This window comes from Pogoniulus pusillus, chromosome 3 (assembly GCF_015220805.1).
Source record: "Pogoniulus pusillus isolate bPogPus1 chromosome 3, bPogPus1.pri, whole genome shotgun sequence".
NCBI lineage: Eukaryota > Metazoa > Chordata > Aves > Piciformes > Lybiidae > Pogoniulus > Pogoniulus pusillus.
Genome location: NC_087266.1, coordinates 3,557,631 through 3,576,323, shown reverse-complemented (window position 1 = coordinate 3,576,323; position 18,693 = coordinate 3,557,631). Strand labels below are relative to the sequence as shown.

At 44.1% G+C, this 18,693-nt stretch overlaps 1 long non-coding RNA gene across 1 annotated transcript in view; it reads left to right on the top strand.

Annotated features, from left to right (window-relative positions):
• LOC135173414 (uncharacterized) overlaps positions 1-18,693 on the top strand; it is a 205,708-nt gene that overhangs the window by 137,641 nt on the left and 49,374 nt on the right. The window contains exon 3 of the long non-coding RNA XR_010301305.1: positions 1,525-1,585. This is a non-coding gene — a long non-coding RNA (uncharacterized LOC135173414). The remainder of the gene's footprint in view (positions 1-1,524; positions 1,586-18,693) is intronic.

The window sequence follows — 18,693 nt, the reverse complement described above, 5'->3', positions numbered from 1 at the left end:
TCTGCATTCTCAAAGAAAGAAGGAAAGGGGGGAAAAATGAAAACTTCCTTTACTGAAATAGCTCAAAAGACTGAAATTTATACTGAGGTGAAGGAGGGAGATATGGTAAGAAAGAAGGAAAGGGGGGAAAAATGAAAACTTCCTTTACTGAAATAGCTCAAAAGACTGAAATTTATACTGAGGTGAAGGAGGGAGATATGGTTTTGTTTGGTTTTTGTTTCCCTGAAATACAGGCACAGCAAAAGGGTGAATACATGGTACTAGACACAAAAAATAAACCCTACTAAGTTCTTGATACTAAGGACTAAAGTGAACTGGGGAGGGACTAGTTACAAGGTCTAAAGGGCTGGGGAGGGACTATTGACAAGGTCTTGTAATGACAGGATGGGGGGTAATGGGTTTGAACTGGCAGAGGGGAGATTCAAACTAGATGTTAGGAGGAAGTTCTTTATAGTGAGGGTGGTGACACACTGCAATGGGTTGCCCAGGGAGGCTGTGGCTGCTTCCTTCCTGGAGGTGTTCAAGGGCAGGTTGGTTGAGGCCTTGAGCAACCTGTTCTAGGGGGAGGTGTCCCTGTCTATGGTGGGGGGCTGGAGCTGGATGATCCTTGAGGTCCCTTCCAACCTAAACCATTCTATGATTCTATGAACTGACAGGCTGCAGCTGGGCTTTGTATCTTGTGTTGTGTTTGTCTGTGAGACAACTACAGCAGAGCCTTCAAAACATGAATGGCATTTGACATCCATCCCTTCACAAAAGAAAGGATGAAAGTCTCCTGTCCAGACCTTTCTGTGGGTAGAATGGCAGAGCACAGAAGACATGCAGTGGTCATAGAATCACAGAACATTAAGGGTTGGAAGGGACCTCCAGAAATCATATGGAACAACTCCTCTGGTAAATCATGTTGCATGAGAAAGAGTCCAGGAAGGTTTTGAAACTCTTCAGAGGAGACTCCACAACCCCTTTAGACATCCTGGTCCAGTGTGCTGCTATCACACCCAAAGAAAAGCTTTTTTGTAAGTTTAATTGAAACCTCCTGTGTTAATTTATGCTCACAGCCTTGGTGCCCTTCTCTGGACACATTCCAGCACCTCAACATCTTTCTTAAATTGAGGAACCCAGAACTTGACACAGTACTCAAGGGGTGGCCTGAGCAGTACTGAGTACAGGGGCAGAAGGACTGCCCTGGTCCTGCTGGTCACACTATTCCTGATCCAGGCCAGGATGCCATTGGCTTTCTTGGCTACCTGGGCACACTGCTGGCTCATGTTTAGTCAGCTGTCGACCAGTACCCCCAGGTCCCTCTCTGCCTGGCTGCTCTCCAGCCACTGTCCCCAGCCTGTAGCGCTGCATGGGGTTGTTGTGGCCAAAGTGCAGCACCCTGCCCTTGGCCTGTGCCCATACTTCTGCTATGTAAAAGCTGGTTTTGAAAATCTCCCTCACAGTGCTAAAGGATCAGGCCCTTTAATTCCAGAATTTGTACATTTCTCTGTTCAGTAATAGATGTTTTTTTTTTTCCCACAGGCTTTCTTCCGCCAGCAAAACTTCCATTTCTGAAACTTGGACCTCTTGGATCATACACAAAGTAAGAATCTGTCCCTTTTTGTGTTCTCTAACTTGTGCATAACAGGGAGACATTGTCTGTGGCAGTGGTGTGGGAATCAAGAAGGGTACAACTGACTACAAAAAGAAGGACCAATTTTTTATGTAATGCCTTAAGTGCTCTTGCTGTTATGCTGGAATATTTGTGTCCTTGCATAATAAACCTGGGAGTTATATAGCTTAGGAAATGGTTATCACCTCATAAACAGGAAGCACCCTCAAGGTATCATCTAAGTAATATAGGCAATTTGATCACAAAAATCTGTGTTCCAGCTTCATGGCAGTCCTACATCAGTTCTTTTATGGCATCATTATGTTAAATGTTTTTAATGCAGGAATATTTCAGAATAATAGCAAACTATTTTCTCTTTCACTGCAGTTTCATTCAGGTCCATTAATGTGTGAACATGAAATAGAAAGAGAGATTAAATGACCTGTCTGAGGTCATTGTGATCTAGTGGGTTAAATGTGGAAACAGTTACCCAAAAAACCACCTGACATCTGATACCGACTTGCTGAAGGACTCCATGCACATCACTTGTATGAGATGGTTTATGGAAGTCATTAGAGCAGATGTGGAGGTCTATGCCTAAGGTGCTTACTCTACCTATTACATATAATCAATGCTGAAAGCACACAGGAAAGGAAAAATAGGGTTGTCCATATCCAACTAATGCAATAAACATGAGTACAGTTGCCAGGTTAGTGATTATCTAAATTTCATATTTATATCATATTTATATTATATAATATTCATACCACAACTTCATGATAATCTTTCTTACTGTCACAGTGTGTAAAAAATAGTGGTCTCCACCTTGAATATGTAATACAACAGAGTTTGTAACTCAGGACAGCTTTGGTACTGGGACAGACTATTAAGTCAGTGTTGCTTTGACACACTTGTTCTTTTTCATGGAGTTAACAGAGCTGGTTGGAGCATCTCTGCACCACCTTTAGCTAATAAGTGCAACCACATCTCTGCCTGTAGTGAACAGGGATGTGGAGCAGCAATACAGAAGGATGCTGAGGACAGGACACAGAGTAGATTTCACCAGCGGTAAAACATAGTAGCTCTGTAGTCTCTGCACTACTTAATGACACCATAGCTAAAATCATAGAATAGAATCATAGAATCAACCAGGTTGGAAGAGACCTCCAAGATCATCCAGGCCAACCTAGCACCCAGTCCTGTCCAGTCAACCAGACCATGGCACTAAGTGTCTCATCCAGGCTTTGCTTCAACACCTCCAGCGACGGCGACTCCACCACCTCCCTGGGCAGCCCATTCCAATGCCAATCACTCTCTCTGACAACAACTTCCTCCTAACATCCAGCTTGGACCTCCCCTGTATAGTACATGAGTTGGGGCTGTTCAGCCTGGAGAAGAGGATGCTCTGAGGTGACCTTCTTGTGGCCTTCCAGTATCTGAAGGGGGCCTACAAAAGAGTTGGGGAGGGACTTTTCAGGATATCAGGGAGTGACAGGACTAGGGGGAGTGGAGCAGAGCCGGAGATGGGTAGGTTCTGACTGGATATGAGGAGGAAGTTCTTGAGCATGAGAATGGTGACAGCATGGAATGGGTTGCCCAGGGAGGTGGTTGAGGCCCCATGGCTGGAGGTGCTTAAGGCCAGGCTGGATGGGGCTGTGGGCAGCCTGATCTAGGGTAGAGTGTCCCTGCCCATGGCAGGTGGGGTTGGAACTGCATGATCTTTGTGGCCCCTTCCATCCCTGACTGATTCTATGATTCTATACAGTTACAATGGCTTAGTTTCTCACCTACTTTAGCTGTGTTTCCATTCCTGAAAAATCTGGCTACATCTCTCCTTTCTTTATTATGCTTCCACCATCTATACATATTCACATCATCTGAGAGGATGTTCAGCAATCTGTAAATACTATTTTTGGCTTAATTATCTTCAGATGCCTAATTCAGGGTAGCCATGCTGATATTTCTGCGTGGTTTTCTCTCAAGCTTAGTGGTTATAATTATGTTGTAGATCAGCACATGATTTTCCTTTTGAATAACTCTCTGCCATTACACAAATGTATGAATTGATAATGCTGAGGGTTTTGGATTTAGCCAGGTTAATAGGTTTGGTTGCCTGGGGATACTATTTTCCTTCAAGCCTCTCAGACATTTCATCACGTGTCTCAGCAGAAGACACTGCCCAGGTAGCAGATTTTTCTCCATCTTTGACATTTCTCTAAAGATGTAAAATAAGAGACTGTACCAAACACACGATTTAGATATGTAATAGTAAGAATCAGAATAAATCAAACCACAGAATCACAGAATGTCAGGGGCTGGAAGGGACCTTGGAAGATCATGCAGTCCATCTCCCCTGCAGAGCAGGATCACCTATACCAGATCACTCAGGAATGCATGCAGGCATGTCTCAAATATCACCAGAGAAGGAGACTCCACAACTCCCCTGGGCAGCCTGTTCCAGTGTTCCATCACCCTCACAGTGGAAAATCTCTTTCTTCATGTTTCCATGGAACTTCCTATGTCTCAACTTCCACCCAGTGCCTCTTGTCCTGTTGTTGGGCATCACCAAGCCGAGCCTGGCTCCAGCCTCTTGGCAGTCACATTTTACATAGTTCTAAATATGAATGAGGTCACCCCTCAGTCTCCTCCTCTCCAAGCTAAAGAACCCCAGCTCCCTCAGTTTCTCCTGGTAAGGAAGACATTCCACTCCCTTGATTAACTTTGTGGCTCTGTGTTGGCCTTTTTCAAGCAGTTCCCTGAGGTCCTTCTTGAACCAAGGGGCCCAGAAATGGACACAGTATTCCAGATGCAGCCTCAGTTGGGCAGAGTAGAAGGGGAGGAGAACCTCTCTTGACCTACTAACCACAGCCCTTCTAATATATCCCTGAATGACATTGGCCTTTTTGGCCACAAGAGCACATTGTTGGCTCATGGTCAACCTCCCATTGACTAGGACCCCAGATTCATAGAATCATAGAATCAACCAGGTTGGAAGAGACCTCCAAGCTTATCCAGGCCAACCTAGCACCCAGCCCTAGCCAGTCAACCAGACCATGACACTAAGTGCCTCATCCAGGCTCTTCTTGAACACCTGCAGGGACGGTGCCTCCACCACCTCCCTGGGCAGCCCATTCCAATGCCAATCACTCTCTCTGCCAACAACTTCCTCTCAACATCCAGCCTAGACCTTCCCCAGCACAACTTGAGACTGTGTCCCCTTGTTCTGTTGCTGGTTGTCTGGCAGAAGAGACCAACCCCACCTGGCTACAATCTCCCTTCAGGTAGTTGTAGACAGCAACTAGGTCCCCCGTGAGCCTCCTCTGCTGCAGGCTGCACACCCCCAGCTCCCTCAGCCTCTCCTCAAAGAGTTTGTGCTCCAGGCCCCTCACCAGCTTTGTCACCCTTCTCTGGACACCTTCCAGCACCTCAACATCTCTCTTGAATTGCACCTGCCTTCCAACAGGCCAGGCCCCAGCTGATCCCTGGGGTTGTTCTTTCCCAGGTGCAAGACTCTATCCTTGCCCTTTCTGAATTTCATTGAATGTCTCCCTGCCCAGCTCTCTAGCCTAAGTCTTGCTGCATTTCAGTTTTCATTAAGTTTTATTGTCAGCACAAGCTTGTTCCCTAACGTGGTGAGTCTGGCATTAGATGAATTAAGATAGGCATGTAGGTTGTTTCAGTAATTAGCTCTGTAAGAAGGAAAAAGGAGAGTGCTTGGGTTTAGAGACAGCTAAATACAGTTAGGTATACCTTCTAAGTGTGCAGGCCAGGTGTTTGCCCACTTGAAGACTACTCCATAGGCTGCAGCTAAATACAGTTAGGTATACCTTCTAAGTATGCAGGCCAGGTGTTTGCCCACTTGAAGACCACTCCATAGGCTGCAATAGAGTGGTTAATTTACTGAAGTGCAAGAGTACTAAATAAGTCTCTTTAGTTAAGAGCTCTATTTTCTTCAGTTTTGTGAGGGTTTGCTTTGATGCATCACTAAAAATGACCTTTTTCAAATGTTTTTCAGTCAATTAACCCATTGAGTTTGTATTCTGGTGTGATGGTTTGGGTGTTCCCTGCCCCCCCCCCCACTTTGGAAATCACCCAGACTAGACTCAGCCAGCTCTGGAAATTGAATGAAGCTTATATTTACAGCTAGCACAATATACAAGCAGATAGTTACAGTATATACAGTTATAGACAGAAATAGACAAGGTAAAAGGTAATACAGAAACACAACTCCCCTCCCAGAAACCTGAGTCCCCAGCAGGGGCTCCCAACCACCCCTTCACCTTCCCCCTACCCCTCTTAACCTTACCCCAGTCCCAAGGAAGAATGGAGGTTTGGCCAGGGGGTTAGGAAGCAAAATGGATTAGTCCAAAATGGAGAGTGAGGTTAGAGAGATGCAGCTCAGAGCTCCCCAGCAGGAGAAGTAGTTGTGCCTTATCTATGTTTTGATTCTTACTCTTATACATCTCAGCAAGCCTATGAGGGAAGTAGACATCACCCTTGTTTGTCTTTCACAGCCTGTAATCTAGTTCTTCTCACCAAAACATTCTAGCCTGCTTCAAACTAGCACAACTGGTACATGTCATGTACACCTTGGCCACCATTTCAGGGAGTAAGCAAAGGACCTGCTTGTTTGGCTAATGGGTCAAAGTTTCCAAGTGGGGAAGATTCCAGGTTAGTGTTCTCTGCAGATGAGGTAGTTCATAGCCACAGATAAGTGCCATGGTCTAGTTGACTGCATGATCTTGGAGATCTCTTCCAACCTGGCTGATTCTATGATTCTATGATTTCTTGAAGTATAAAAGCATTAGATTCACAGTCATGGCAGCCATCTGTGCTGGCTAGATGAAGTGCATGAACTACTTTGTCAAAAGTGTATTAAAAGCACAAGTAGAAAGTAAGGCAAGTGTAAAATATCCAAACAACAGAAAAACAGGGGGAAAAAAACCCCAACAAAAACAAAATCAAAACAAAACAATCAAACAAAAAAACCCCACCCAACAGCTCAAAAAAAACCAAACAATGAAACCAAATCAAGAGCTTAAAGAATAAATAATAAGAAGGGGCCTACAAAAAAGATGGAGAGGGACATTTTAGGCTATCAAAGAGTGACAGGACTAGGGAGAATGGAGCAAAGCTGGAGGTGGGGAGGTTCAGACTGGATGTGAGAAGGAAGTTCTTCAGCATGAGAGTGGTGAGAGGCTGGAATGGGTTGCCCAGGGAGGTGGTTGAGGACTCAGCCTTGGAGGTGTTTAAGGCCAGGCTGGCTGAGGCTGTGGGCAGCCTGATCTAGGTAGGCTAGGGTGCCCCTGTCCATGGCAGGAGTGTTGGAACTGGCTGATCCTTGTGGTCCCTTCCAACCCTGACTGACTCTATAAGTCTGTCATAGAATCAACCAGCTTGGAAGGGACCTCCAAGATCATCCACTCCAACCTAGCACCCAGCCCTGGCCAATCAACCAGACCATGGCACTAAGTGCCCCAGCCAGGCTTGGCTGCAACACCTCCAGGGATGGCAACTCCACCACCTCCCTGGGCAGCCCATTCCAATGCCAATCACTCTGCCAACAACTTCCTCCTAACATCCAGCCTATGCTTCTCTGGCACAACTTGAGACTGTGTCCCCTTGTACTTTTGCTGGTTGTCTGGAAGAAGAGGCCAGCCCCCACCTGGCTACAGCTTCCCTTCAGGTAGTTGTAGACAGCAATGAGGTCTGCCCTGAGCCTCCTCTTCTCCAGGCTAAACAACCTCAGCTCCCTCAGCCTCTCCTCACAGGGTTTGTGTTCCAGGTCTTTCACCAGCTTTGTCACCCTTCTCCATGATTCTAAGTAGGGATTTAAAACTAAGTGGATACCAGGCAGCACAGTCATCTTCACTGACTCAACTTTGCTCCTTAGAGTGTGTATTAATTACTCCTTCCTACCGGATTATCAAGCTTCACAGTATTCAAGTCAGACCAAAGCTGGATTTTATTGTCTTTTAAGCATTCCCACTAATTATGATTGCAAGGTAATCTAGACTTTTAAGATGCCTGCTTAAAGCTCCTCTCTTTAAAGTTAAAATCCTAGCCAATTACACTGATGGGTAGATCAGCTCCAATTAGCTTAATCAGTTTGCTATCCTCAGATTTGTCTGTTACAGCTTGTACTTGTAGGTTGTTAATGTCTGTTAAGGATGCATCAGTCAGTGGCTAGCAAGTAGCAGAGCAGTGCAAGGCTTTGGGATCTACTATAGCAGCACTATTGCAAAGAGCCCAGAGATGGCTAGCAGTGAGCTGAGGGCTACCTGCTGGAGTTGTAAATAGATATTCAGCAAGTGAGGACTTTGTCATCAGTATCTTTTATGAGTCACCTTTTTTTTTCCCTTCTCTTCTCTCTCTAAAAATCAATCTACACCATGGAGTATGGTCCAGACAGGACTATTTCATCTTGTCTTTACAAATGGAAAGATGGAGCTGGATGAGGGTAACACATTTACCCAGGATCTCACACAAAATGTTGCAGTCTCAAATCTTGTCCCTGGACTGTCTTTTTTTTGACCATCATTACAACTTTAACCACCTAGTGTCGAGGCAGGTTGTAAGATTCAAGCTCTTCTGTAGGAAGAACGAGCTAGACAAGAAATAGATAACTGTATTTTCTTAACTGTGTAATTTATGGTTGTGAAGATATCAATATTTAATGTAGGGGATAAAGCAGACTGAAAGCAAAGTCATTATTTCAGCCAAATAGGGACTAACTACTGGGGATTGTTATGGATTTATTTTCACTCTCAAAAGGCTAAATGTGCATTTTAAATTTCATGTTTGTGTGCCACATTTATGCCTTTCTTCTGCTGTTTTTCTTCCACTGTGGTGCATCACAAGAAAGGACAGGATCTGTTTGGGCTTGAAGAACAATACCTATAGTGAAAGAAAACTAATAATTTTTAATCCCCTCTTCTTCCCCACCTCTTTATAGGCAGCTGTAAGTGAAAGGTGTGGGTAAGCACGTAAGGAATTTCAGTAGCCTTCTCTCTTCCCAAAAACAACCCTAAACCAAACCAAAATAAACAGAAAAAAACCTAAATGAAACCACCCAAACAAAAGCAGCAGAGAAAAACACCTAGAAACAAGCTTTTTACTTTCTTTGGCAGCTTGGCAGTGTGGGCTAGGTTTTTAATCTCTGCTGGAGCCTTTTAGTAGAATTACCTTATCTCTAATGGCAGCTGTCACTTTACCTAAACCTACACTCACTGCATTGTGTTTTCTGCTTTCTCATTTGTGCTGCTGTTCTCATTAAACATGCCCAAAGGGCAAGAAGCCTAGGAAATAACATCACCTAACAACGCAACAGAACATAACAGAACGTAGCATGACATAACAGAACATAAGGAAGGAGAAAAAAAAGATGAGTGTGAACAGAAAGGGTCATTCAGTCTTTGCAGAAGTTGTTCAGTGAGGCTGAGGGAGCTGGGGTTGTTTAGCCTGAAGAAGTGGAGGCTCAGGGGTGATCACATTGCTGTCTACAACTACCTGAAGAGAGGCTGTAGCCAGGTGGGATTGGTCTCTTCTCCCAAGCAACCAGCAACAGAACAAGGGGACACAGTCTCAAGTTGTGCTGGGGGCGTTATAGGCTGGCTGTTAGGTAGAAGTTGTTGGCAGAGAGAGTGATTGGCATTGGAATGGGCTGCCCAGGGAGGTGGTGGAGTCACCGTCCCTGGAAGTGTTGAAGCCAAGCCTGGCTGAGGCACTTAGTGCCATGGTCTACTTGATTGGACAAGGCTGGGTACTAGGTTGGTCTGGATGATCTTGGACGTCTCTTCCAAGCTGGTTGATTCTATGATTCTATGATTTGCCTCCTTTATTCTTCCCTTTTCTGTGTGTTGTTTTCTGTTCAGACTTTTGGGATTTGAATTGAGTTTCCTTGCAGCTTTCTCTGGTAGGCTTTCCTTGTTCAAATCATTATATGCTTTGCTTGTTGTACAAGAGGAAAAAGAAAATAAACTATAGGCTCTTGTAGGTTGAAAACTCTCATAGGTGTAAATATCCTCAATCTGTAACATCAGTAATGTGCTGGAGACATCACACAATGAAGAATATAAATCTGTACATCTCCGAGGACAGGCAATCAAGTGTGTGTATTTGGGCTTTTTGGTTTCTTTTTTGTTTGCTTGCTTGGTTGGTTTTGTCTGTATTTATTGAACACCCAATATAATGTGATATGAACTGATGAAACTTTCTGGCTGTTATGATATTAATGGCATGAAAAGATAGACATCAAATCAGAGAATCATAATATCTTTCTTGCAATAGAGGCTCCAGAACTGGACACAAATCATGATGATTACCTTCACAGAACAAGGAACAACAGTAAAATCCCATTGTTCCCTCAGAAGAGAGGCTCAAGCTGTGCTGGTGATATCCTAAATAGGTTGCATAGATCCATTCCATTTAAATCAGTGCTAAGGCTCCCACTGGGCTGAGTCATATGGGATAGCACCAAAAGTCCTATGTCATCTATATTAGAGAGCACACAATGTCAGTGAAACCAGCTTTGGGTCCTTTGAGAGCCAGTGTTAACCACACACCAATGAATTTTAAGTGTTATGCAGGTGATTACCTCTCAGTGGTGGATTAGATGATGTGGCTATTTCCCCCACCCTGTGTTCAGGGAAAGTCAAAATAAGGCTGAGCAAATCAAAAACTGGAATCCCACACTTAGTAACACCAAGGATATTACCTTCAGTGTCACTAGCATGGTCTGATTAAAATTAGGGTTGAAATTGTGTATCTGTTGTGATAGGCCTGAATAAGCCAAAATAGGCTTATATATGTCCTGGTTCGCCCAGACATGTTCTTCTGTTCTCCCTCCTTCTGTTTTGTGGAGAAGCAACTGCAAGAAAGAGGACAAAGAACCTGCAGCCACTGAGTCTAAGGACCCTGGCTTGCCCCGACTTGTTTTGCTCCTGTAGAACAAGTGTAACCAAAGTACACACACTTGGATTGTGCCTGCCTCATGCAAGGCCTGTGTTTACCCAAATTTGGGTAAAGGAAGACTATGGCTTCACCTATTATGGTCAGGCTTGGCTAACTGCCATTCTGATTGGCTACTCTGTGTCCAAAGGTCTATTAGTCTCGGGCTGTACTGATAAAAAGAGATGAGCAGGTAACACGATGTGCTCTGCTGTTGTGTTCTTGCTTGCTTGCTTGTTGGTGCTGCTGCCATTGCTTTCTGCCATAATGTGCTCTGTGCTGCTGGCAGTGTGACTGCCTCACTGCATCCTGCCTTGCTATGCTAAACTATAAGCCAGCTCTGCCACAAAGTAACAAACCCTGATACTCTGGGTTTGCTTACCTGGAAACTGCCTGCTCCAAGTTTACCAGGAACAGGCTGTAAGTGCCTCCACAGGATAGGCCTTCTTAGCCAGCATGATTCCTGCCAGTCTTCTGCTAAGACTGAACATTGCAAGACATCCCACCTACACCTGCCAAGATGAGTAGCCCTGGAGAGGTCACACAGATTGTCCAGAGAAATCAGGAGAAGTTCAAAGGTCACCTGCCTCCTTTGCCCAGCATCCTGTGAAGCCTGGGAAGAATCAGAAACCTCAGAGGCTGACAAGACACCAACAGAACCCCATGCAAGTGTTTGAGTTGTAGTTCTTTACTAGAGCAAATGTCTCACAGATCATAGAATCATGGAATTATAGAATCAACCAGGTTGGATGAGACCTCCAAGATCATCCAGTCCAACCTAGCACCCAGCCCTATCCAATCAACCAGACCATGGCACTAAGTGCCTCAGCCAGGCTCTTCTTCAACACCTCCAGGGACAGCAACTCTACCACCTCCCTGGGCAGCCCATTCCAATGCCAATCACTCTGTCAAGAACTTCCTGCTAATCTCAAGCATATATCTCCCTTGGCACAACTTGAGACTGTCCCCCCTTGTTCTGTTGCTGGTTGCTTGAGAGAAGAGACCAACCCCACCTGGCTACAGCCTCCCTTCAGGTAGTTGTAGACAGCAATGAGGTCACCCCTGAGCCTCCTCTTCTCCAGAGAACCCCAACTCCCTCAGGCTCTCCTGATAGGGTTTGTGTTCCAGGCCCCTCACCAGCTTTGTCTCCCTTCTCTGGATACCTTCCAGCACTTCAACATCCCTCTTGAATTGAGGAGCCCAATATTGGACACAGGACTCAAGCTGTGGCCTGACCAGTGTAGAGCACAGGGGCAGAAAACCTCTCTTGTCCTGCTGGCCACACTGTACCCAATCCAGCCCAGGATGCCACTGGCTCTCTTGGCTACCTGGGCACACTACTGGCTCATGTTCAGCTACTATCCACCAGTACCCCCAGGTCCCTTTCTGCCTGGCCACTCTCCAGCCACTCTGTCCCCAGCCTGTAGCACTGCTTGGGGTTGTAGGATAAATAATTCAGCACAGACTTGGAAAAAAAAAACAAAACTCCCAAGTGACTTTGTTCTAGCAAAGGCATCCTGTTAGACCATCCCTTGGATAATCTCAAGACCAGAAATTTTCATATTAGAAGTAACAAGAGACAAATTGGAAACATCGTAGACATACTTGAAACAGGATTAATGATAGTGATGTTGAGGTGCTTGGGTTTTTTTTCTCTCTGCAAGTTACTTTCTAAGTATAAATAAGATGCATTTCCAAGATGCTTTCTCCTATTGGAATTTTCTTTCCCTCTATAGAATTTCAGGTTATGATTTGATCAGGAAAATTCAAACTGTCTCTAATTAGTTAATATTCCTTTAAAAAGCTTGAAGAGCTAGAGCTATATAAATGCTAAGTGTTAGTATTTCTTTTGGCAGAGGTAAATCTGATTTTCTCTTCTAATGAGGAAGGCCATAGCTCATCATCTTGGCTGATTATAGAAGTTACAAGAACAGATTGCCCATAACCAATGTATACCCTTCTTTCCCATTTTGAAAATTATATTGCTCACAGCTTGACTCCTTAGAGAGTAGAATTATAATGGCTTTTAGTGTGCCTGAATGAGAATATCAACTCACTCAGGTTGCTCTACAGAATTCTGCTTAGGTTTATTGTTGAGCCTGACAAAGGAGCTTCAAAAACAATATGTAAAACAAAAGACCCTACTTCATAAACACTTGCACGTGCCTAAAATTGTGACTATCTGGATAAGATATCCCTGAAATTCTTTTTGGTTTGCTATTTTTTATTGTTTGTTTAGGCTTTTGGGTTTGGTTTGCATTGGTTTGGTTTTAATTACTTAGTCCTTTGCACCGTACAGTAAGAGTCTGAAGCCTCCCATTTTAGCCTATCTGCATTTGCTGGCTGGATTAATTAGGTATTAGTTTACAGGGATGTTCTTCTGGCATTGTTATTAAGCATGTAGGAAAACAGTTTACTTAATTCACATTCTTACATTTCTTATTGTTCATTTAGGCTTTTGGATTTGGTTTGGTTTGGTTTGCATTGGTTTGGTTTTTAATTACTTAGTCCTTTGCACCGTACAGTAAGAGACTGAAGCCTCCCATTTTAGCCTATCTGCTTTTGCTGGCTGGATTAATTAGGTATTAGTTTACAGGGATGTTCTTCTGGCATTGTTATTAAGCATGAAGGAAAAGAGTTTATTTCATCCACATTCTCACATTTTTTATTGTTCATTTAAGCTTTTGGTTTTGGTTTGGTTTGCATTGGTTTGGTTTTAATTACTTAGTCCCAAGCACCATATAGTAAGAGACTGAAGCTTCCCATTTTAGCCTATCTGCATTTTCTGGCTGGATAAATAAGGTATTAGTGTACAGAGATGTTCTTCTGGCATTGTTACTAAGCATGAAAGAAACTAGTTTGTTTCATCTACATTCTCACATTTTTTATTGTTCATTTAGGCTTTTGGGTTTGGTCTTTGTTGGTTTGGTTTTAATTACTTAATGCCTTGCACCATACAGTAAGAGACTGAAGCCTCCCATTTCAGCCTATCTGCATTTTCTGGCTGGATTAATAAGGTATTAGTTTACAGGGATGTTCTTCTGGCATCATTATTAAGCATGAAAGAAAAGAGTTTATTTCATCCACATTCTCACATTTCAAATACTTCATCACACAGATAGTACTGCAAGAAATAGCAGACAAAGAGGGAAAGAAGAGAATATCTTATTTGTCTGAGAGTTTCCAAAGTGGATCTTGAAAGGTTTTACTCAAAATTACTTTTTTTATCTCTAATTTATTTCCTCTCAACTTATTTCAATATCCTGAGCAAAATCACTTCCACTTCAGCTACTGTCAGACTAGGAGTTCATTGTGCAGGGCACCTGCTTTCTTTTTCAGCTGTTACTTACTGGACATGACTAAGTTAGCATGACTTCTTGGAAGTAAATACATTTGAATGAAGCTTATATTTACAGCTTAGCAGAATATACAAGCAGATAGTTACAGCATATATACAGCTATAGACAGAAATAGACAAGGTAAAAGGTAATACAGAAACACAACAGCCCTCCCAGAAACCTGAGTCCCCAGGAGGAGCTCACAACTGCCCTTTTGCATTCTCCCACCCCCTCAACCTTAACCCAGCCCCAAGGAAGAATGGAGGTTGGGCCAAGGGGTTAGGAAGAAAAGTGGATTAATCAGAGAGATGGCAGAGAGGCTGGTGAGAAAAAAATGCAGCTCTGAGCGCCCCAGCAGAAGAAGCAACTTCATTATCTGTGTTTGGATTCTTGTTCTTATACCTCTCAGCAAGCCTATGAGTGAAGTAGACATTCTGTTTTTTCTTTTCACAGCCTGTGATTTAATCCTTCTCACCAAAACATTCTAGCTACCTTCAAACTAGCACAGTAATGCTGTCCAAGACTTCATAATCCCCTGCATCTGGAGGATCTCACCATGAAAGTGGTGAGAGCCTGGAATGGGTTGCCCAGGGAGGTGGTTAAGGCCCCATCCCAGGAGGTGTTTAATGCCAGGCTGGATGAGGCTGTGGCCAGCCTGATCTAGGCTAGGGTGTCCCTGCCCATGGCAGGGATGATCCTTGTGATCCCTTCCAACCCTGACTGATTCTGTGATAATCCTCAGCACTGTCAGCAGGACCAAACCACAGAAAGTCTCAGGAAAATTAAGCCAAGCGATCAGTGGCTCTCACTTGTGGAAGAGTTGCAGTTATTTTTTATCTCTATTATTATGACACTGTGTCATTACTGATATGAAAAGAACAAGGAACATGTGCAAAAGTAAACCACATGCTGTCTCAAATAGCCAAGAAAATACATACCAGATGGGATATGATGAGACAAGCCATTGTGACAGATCAGCTGGTCAAGAAACAAATGCAGAAGAAGCCCCACGGCTTACTCACTAAACTCACATTACCAACAGCATCCAGGAATAAGATTTCCACCTGTGAAAGTCTAAGAAAATATGGATTTTGAGTCTACATAACGTACAGTCCTGGATTCAAGAGTGACTGGAAACAGTGAAATAGTTTCCTTTCTTAAACTGTAAGAGTTGGAGCACTATCCAGTCAAGGATTCTGGGAGCAAAAGATTTGAAAGCATAATAGAACTCTTTCCCAGCTTGACTTAGTGGCTGAGGGATCTGGATTACTGATGAACCCTTTTTCAAAGCTGTGCAGAGTCTACACTGGCACTGATGTTGAGACTGTTAGTTTCCAGCAGTTACCTTGAGCAGTGACTGTGCAGTCGAAAGAAGAACTTGAGATTGCTAGACACAAATGGGAGTCAGATATCAGGCAGAGCAACTCTTTCACTCAGTGTTTGTGATGTAGCTACCTGGCTGGCCATGCAGCCTTTGCTTTCCCTGTTCAGTTCTCATACACTGAAATAGAAGTGGAGGTTGGAACTAGATGATCACAGAATCACAGAATTTCTTAGATTGGGAAAAAACCTTCCAGATCCTTGAGTCCAATCATTAGTTTCACACTGACAAATCCTTGACCAAACCAAATCCCTCAGCACAACATCTAACCACTGTGAATCGCTATGGTTGGAAGGCACCACCAGGAGCATCCACTCCAACCTTCATCCCAGCATCCTTAATCACCAGACCATAGCCACAAGCACCACATCCACTCTCCTTTTAAACACCTCCAGGGATGGTGACTCCACCACTCCCCTGGGCAGCCTGTTCCAGAGCCTGACCACCCACTCAGTAAAGAACTTTCTCCCAACAGCCAACCTAAACCTGCCCTGATGCAACCTGAGGCCATTTCCTCTTGTCCTAGCATTAGAAATTTGGGAGAAGAGACCAGCTCCAGCCTCACTGCTACCTCCTTGTATGTAGTCCACTCAGCCTCCTCTTCTCCAGACTAAACACCCCCAGTTCCCTCAGCTGCTCCTCACAGGTGATGTTTGCCAGACCTCTCCCCAGCCTCAACGCCCTTCTCTGCACCTGCTCCAGCACCTCAATGTCCCTCCTATACTGTGCTGACCAAAACTGGACACAAAACTGGATCTTTGTGGTCCCTTCCAACCCTGACTGATGCTATGATTCTATGATTCTGAGTGGTTGATGATTTAACACCCCTGGCAGGGAAGAAAAGGATTTAAACTGATATAAACCCTATCAGCACAAAGTCCTGTATTTTTCCTCTCTTCAAATTAAATCTACAACTGAATAGATTTTCCCAATAACTACAGTTCAAAAGATGCTCTCATGGCCATTTGGTGCAGTGTAGAAATACAGTTAATTTTTGTACTGAAATGGTTACAGTGACTGTGACAAAGGGAAAATGAATGCATGCGAGAAGATATTTTTTCCCAAGGTGAATATTGTTTTTTAATGTTGCTATTCAGAACTCTTGCCACCCCTGACCACTAATTTTAATAATATTTAAGTTCTTACACAGTCATGGAAACATTCTATGGCTAATATCTAGATCTAGTAATAGCCAGCAAAATATATAAACATTAATTGAACTGGAAGAGGAGATTCCCGTGGTCAAATCATAGAATCAACCAGGTTGGAAGAGACCTCCAAGATCATCCAGTCCAACCTAGCACCCAGCCCTGGCCAGTCAACCAGACCATGACACTAAGTGCCTCAGCCAGGCTTGGCTTCAACACCTCCAGGGACAGCAACTCCACCACCTCCCTGGGCAACCCATTCCAATGCCAATCACTCTCTCTGCCAACAACTTCCTCCTAACATCCAGCCTAGACCTCCCCTGCCACAACTTGAGACTGTGTCCCCTTGTTCTATTGCTGGTTATCTGGGAGAAGAGACCAACCCCACCTGGCTGCCCATTAAATGGACTCAAGGAGCTATTTCTGCTTAAGGCAGAAGGCCATGGGAGAATTAAAAGTGACTTTTAAGTAATCACTCACAAAATTATTACTCAACTCGTGGGGGCTAGCCACAGACCCAGACAGTGCTCAAACCCTTTCAGGGAACTCTGTCTTGTTGGCTGCTGAGACTTGATTCTTCCGTGGCTTCTGGGGAAAGGAGGCAGACAATCTCTGACCTTGTCTCCTGGCTCCTCTGGATGATCTCCAGAACTTCCCATCTTAGCAGGTGACTTTCAGGTGCAGGCAGGATGTCTTGCCATGTGCAGTCTCAGCACAATGCTACACTGGCCATGCAGGCTGATCACATAGAGGCATCCAGAGTCTGCTCCTGGTAAACTCACAACAGTGGAGTTTCCAGGCAAACAATAAGGGAGTATGCAACAGCAGCAGGCAACATCAGGCACAAATAGAATGGCAGAGCACAGCAGAGCAGACCAGAGAATGGCAGAGCACATTGTTTACCTGCGTATCTCTTTTTATCAATGTGGGCCAAGAGTAATTGCCCTTTGGACACAGATTGGCCAATCAGAATGGCAGTTAGCCAAACTTTACCATATTAGGCAAAGCCACAGTCTTGCTTTAGCCAAATCTGGGAAAAGCATAGACCTTGCACAAGGCAGGCACAAGCTAAGTGTGTGTACCTCATCTACCACAGGACTCGGGGCAGGCCAGCATCTTTAGACTTAGTGGCTCCAGGTTCTTTTCATAGAATCATAGAATCAACCAGGTTGGAAGAGACCTCCAAGATCATCCAGTCCAACCTAGCACCCAGCCCTAGCCAGTCAACCAGACCATGGCACTAAGTGCCTCAGCCAGTCTTTTCTTGAAGACCCCCAGGGACGGTGCCTCCACCACCTCCCTGGGCAGCCCATTCCAATGGGAAATCACTCTCTCTGTGAAGAATTTCTTCCTAATATCCAGCCTATACCTACCCTGGCACAACTTGAGACTGTGTCCCCTTGTTCTGTTGCTGGTTGCTTGGGAGAAGAGGCCACCCCCCACCTGGCTACAATGCCCCTTCAGGTAGTTGTAGACAGTAATAAGATCACCCCTGAGCCTCCTCTTCTCCAGGCTAAACTTTCCCATGCTTGCTTCTCTGGTGGAGCAGAAAAACATGCCTGGGCAAGCCAGGATATGTATAAGCCTATTTTGGGCATATCAGGCCTACCACAACAGTGACCTGGTATAAACTCCCTCCCACCCCTAGAGGAAGAATAAAATTGACAACTGTGAAAGCAAGCAGCAGAAATGTGCACAAATTCCTCCTTGAATACTTAAGTGGTAACTAAAGTGTTACAAGCTTCTGCCATATCAAAACAATGACTAATAAACCAGTAAATGTAGCGTAGCGTTGAAAGCTGTCGCACAGATTATTGGGGATACTCATAGCTGTATCCTCTAAACTCCCCTGATGAGCAATTAGATATGTTCAGCATCTTCAAAGAAAGTAAAAATATAATTTCCTTAATTTTATTGCTGCATATTTATGAACAAATAACCTAACTACACACATTTCCCAGTAGGAGTATTTCTAGTATGTGACTTCTTCTGATCAATGAAAGCAGAATGAAAACTAATTTCAAGGCTGTCTTTCAATCCAGTCTTTAATTTTTACTTTTTTTTTTTTTTGGTCCTTTAACTTATCTGAAATAAGCTCTCAGCTAAAATGAATCTACAGGGAGATAAATAGGACTATAACTGGCAGAACAACACCAGAGTCTAGATCTACATCTCTTCCTAGGTAGTTCACAAGGATCATCCATTTGCAAATCTGCTGTTAATTTAGCCACCAAATTCTCCAGAAATCATAGAATCATAGAATGTCAAGGGCTGGAAGGGATC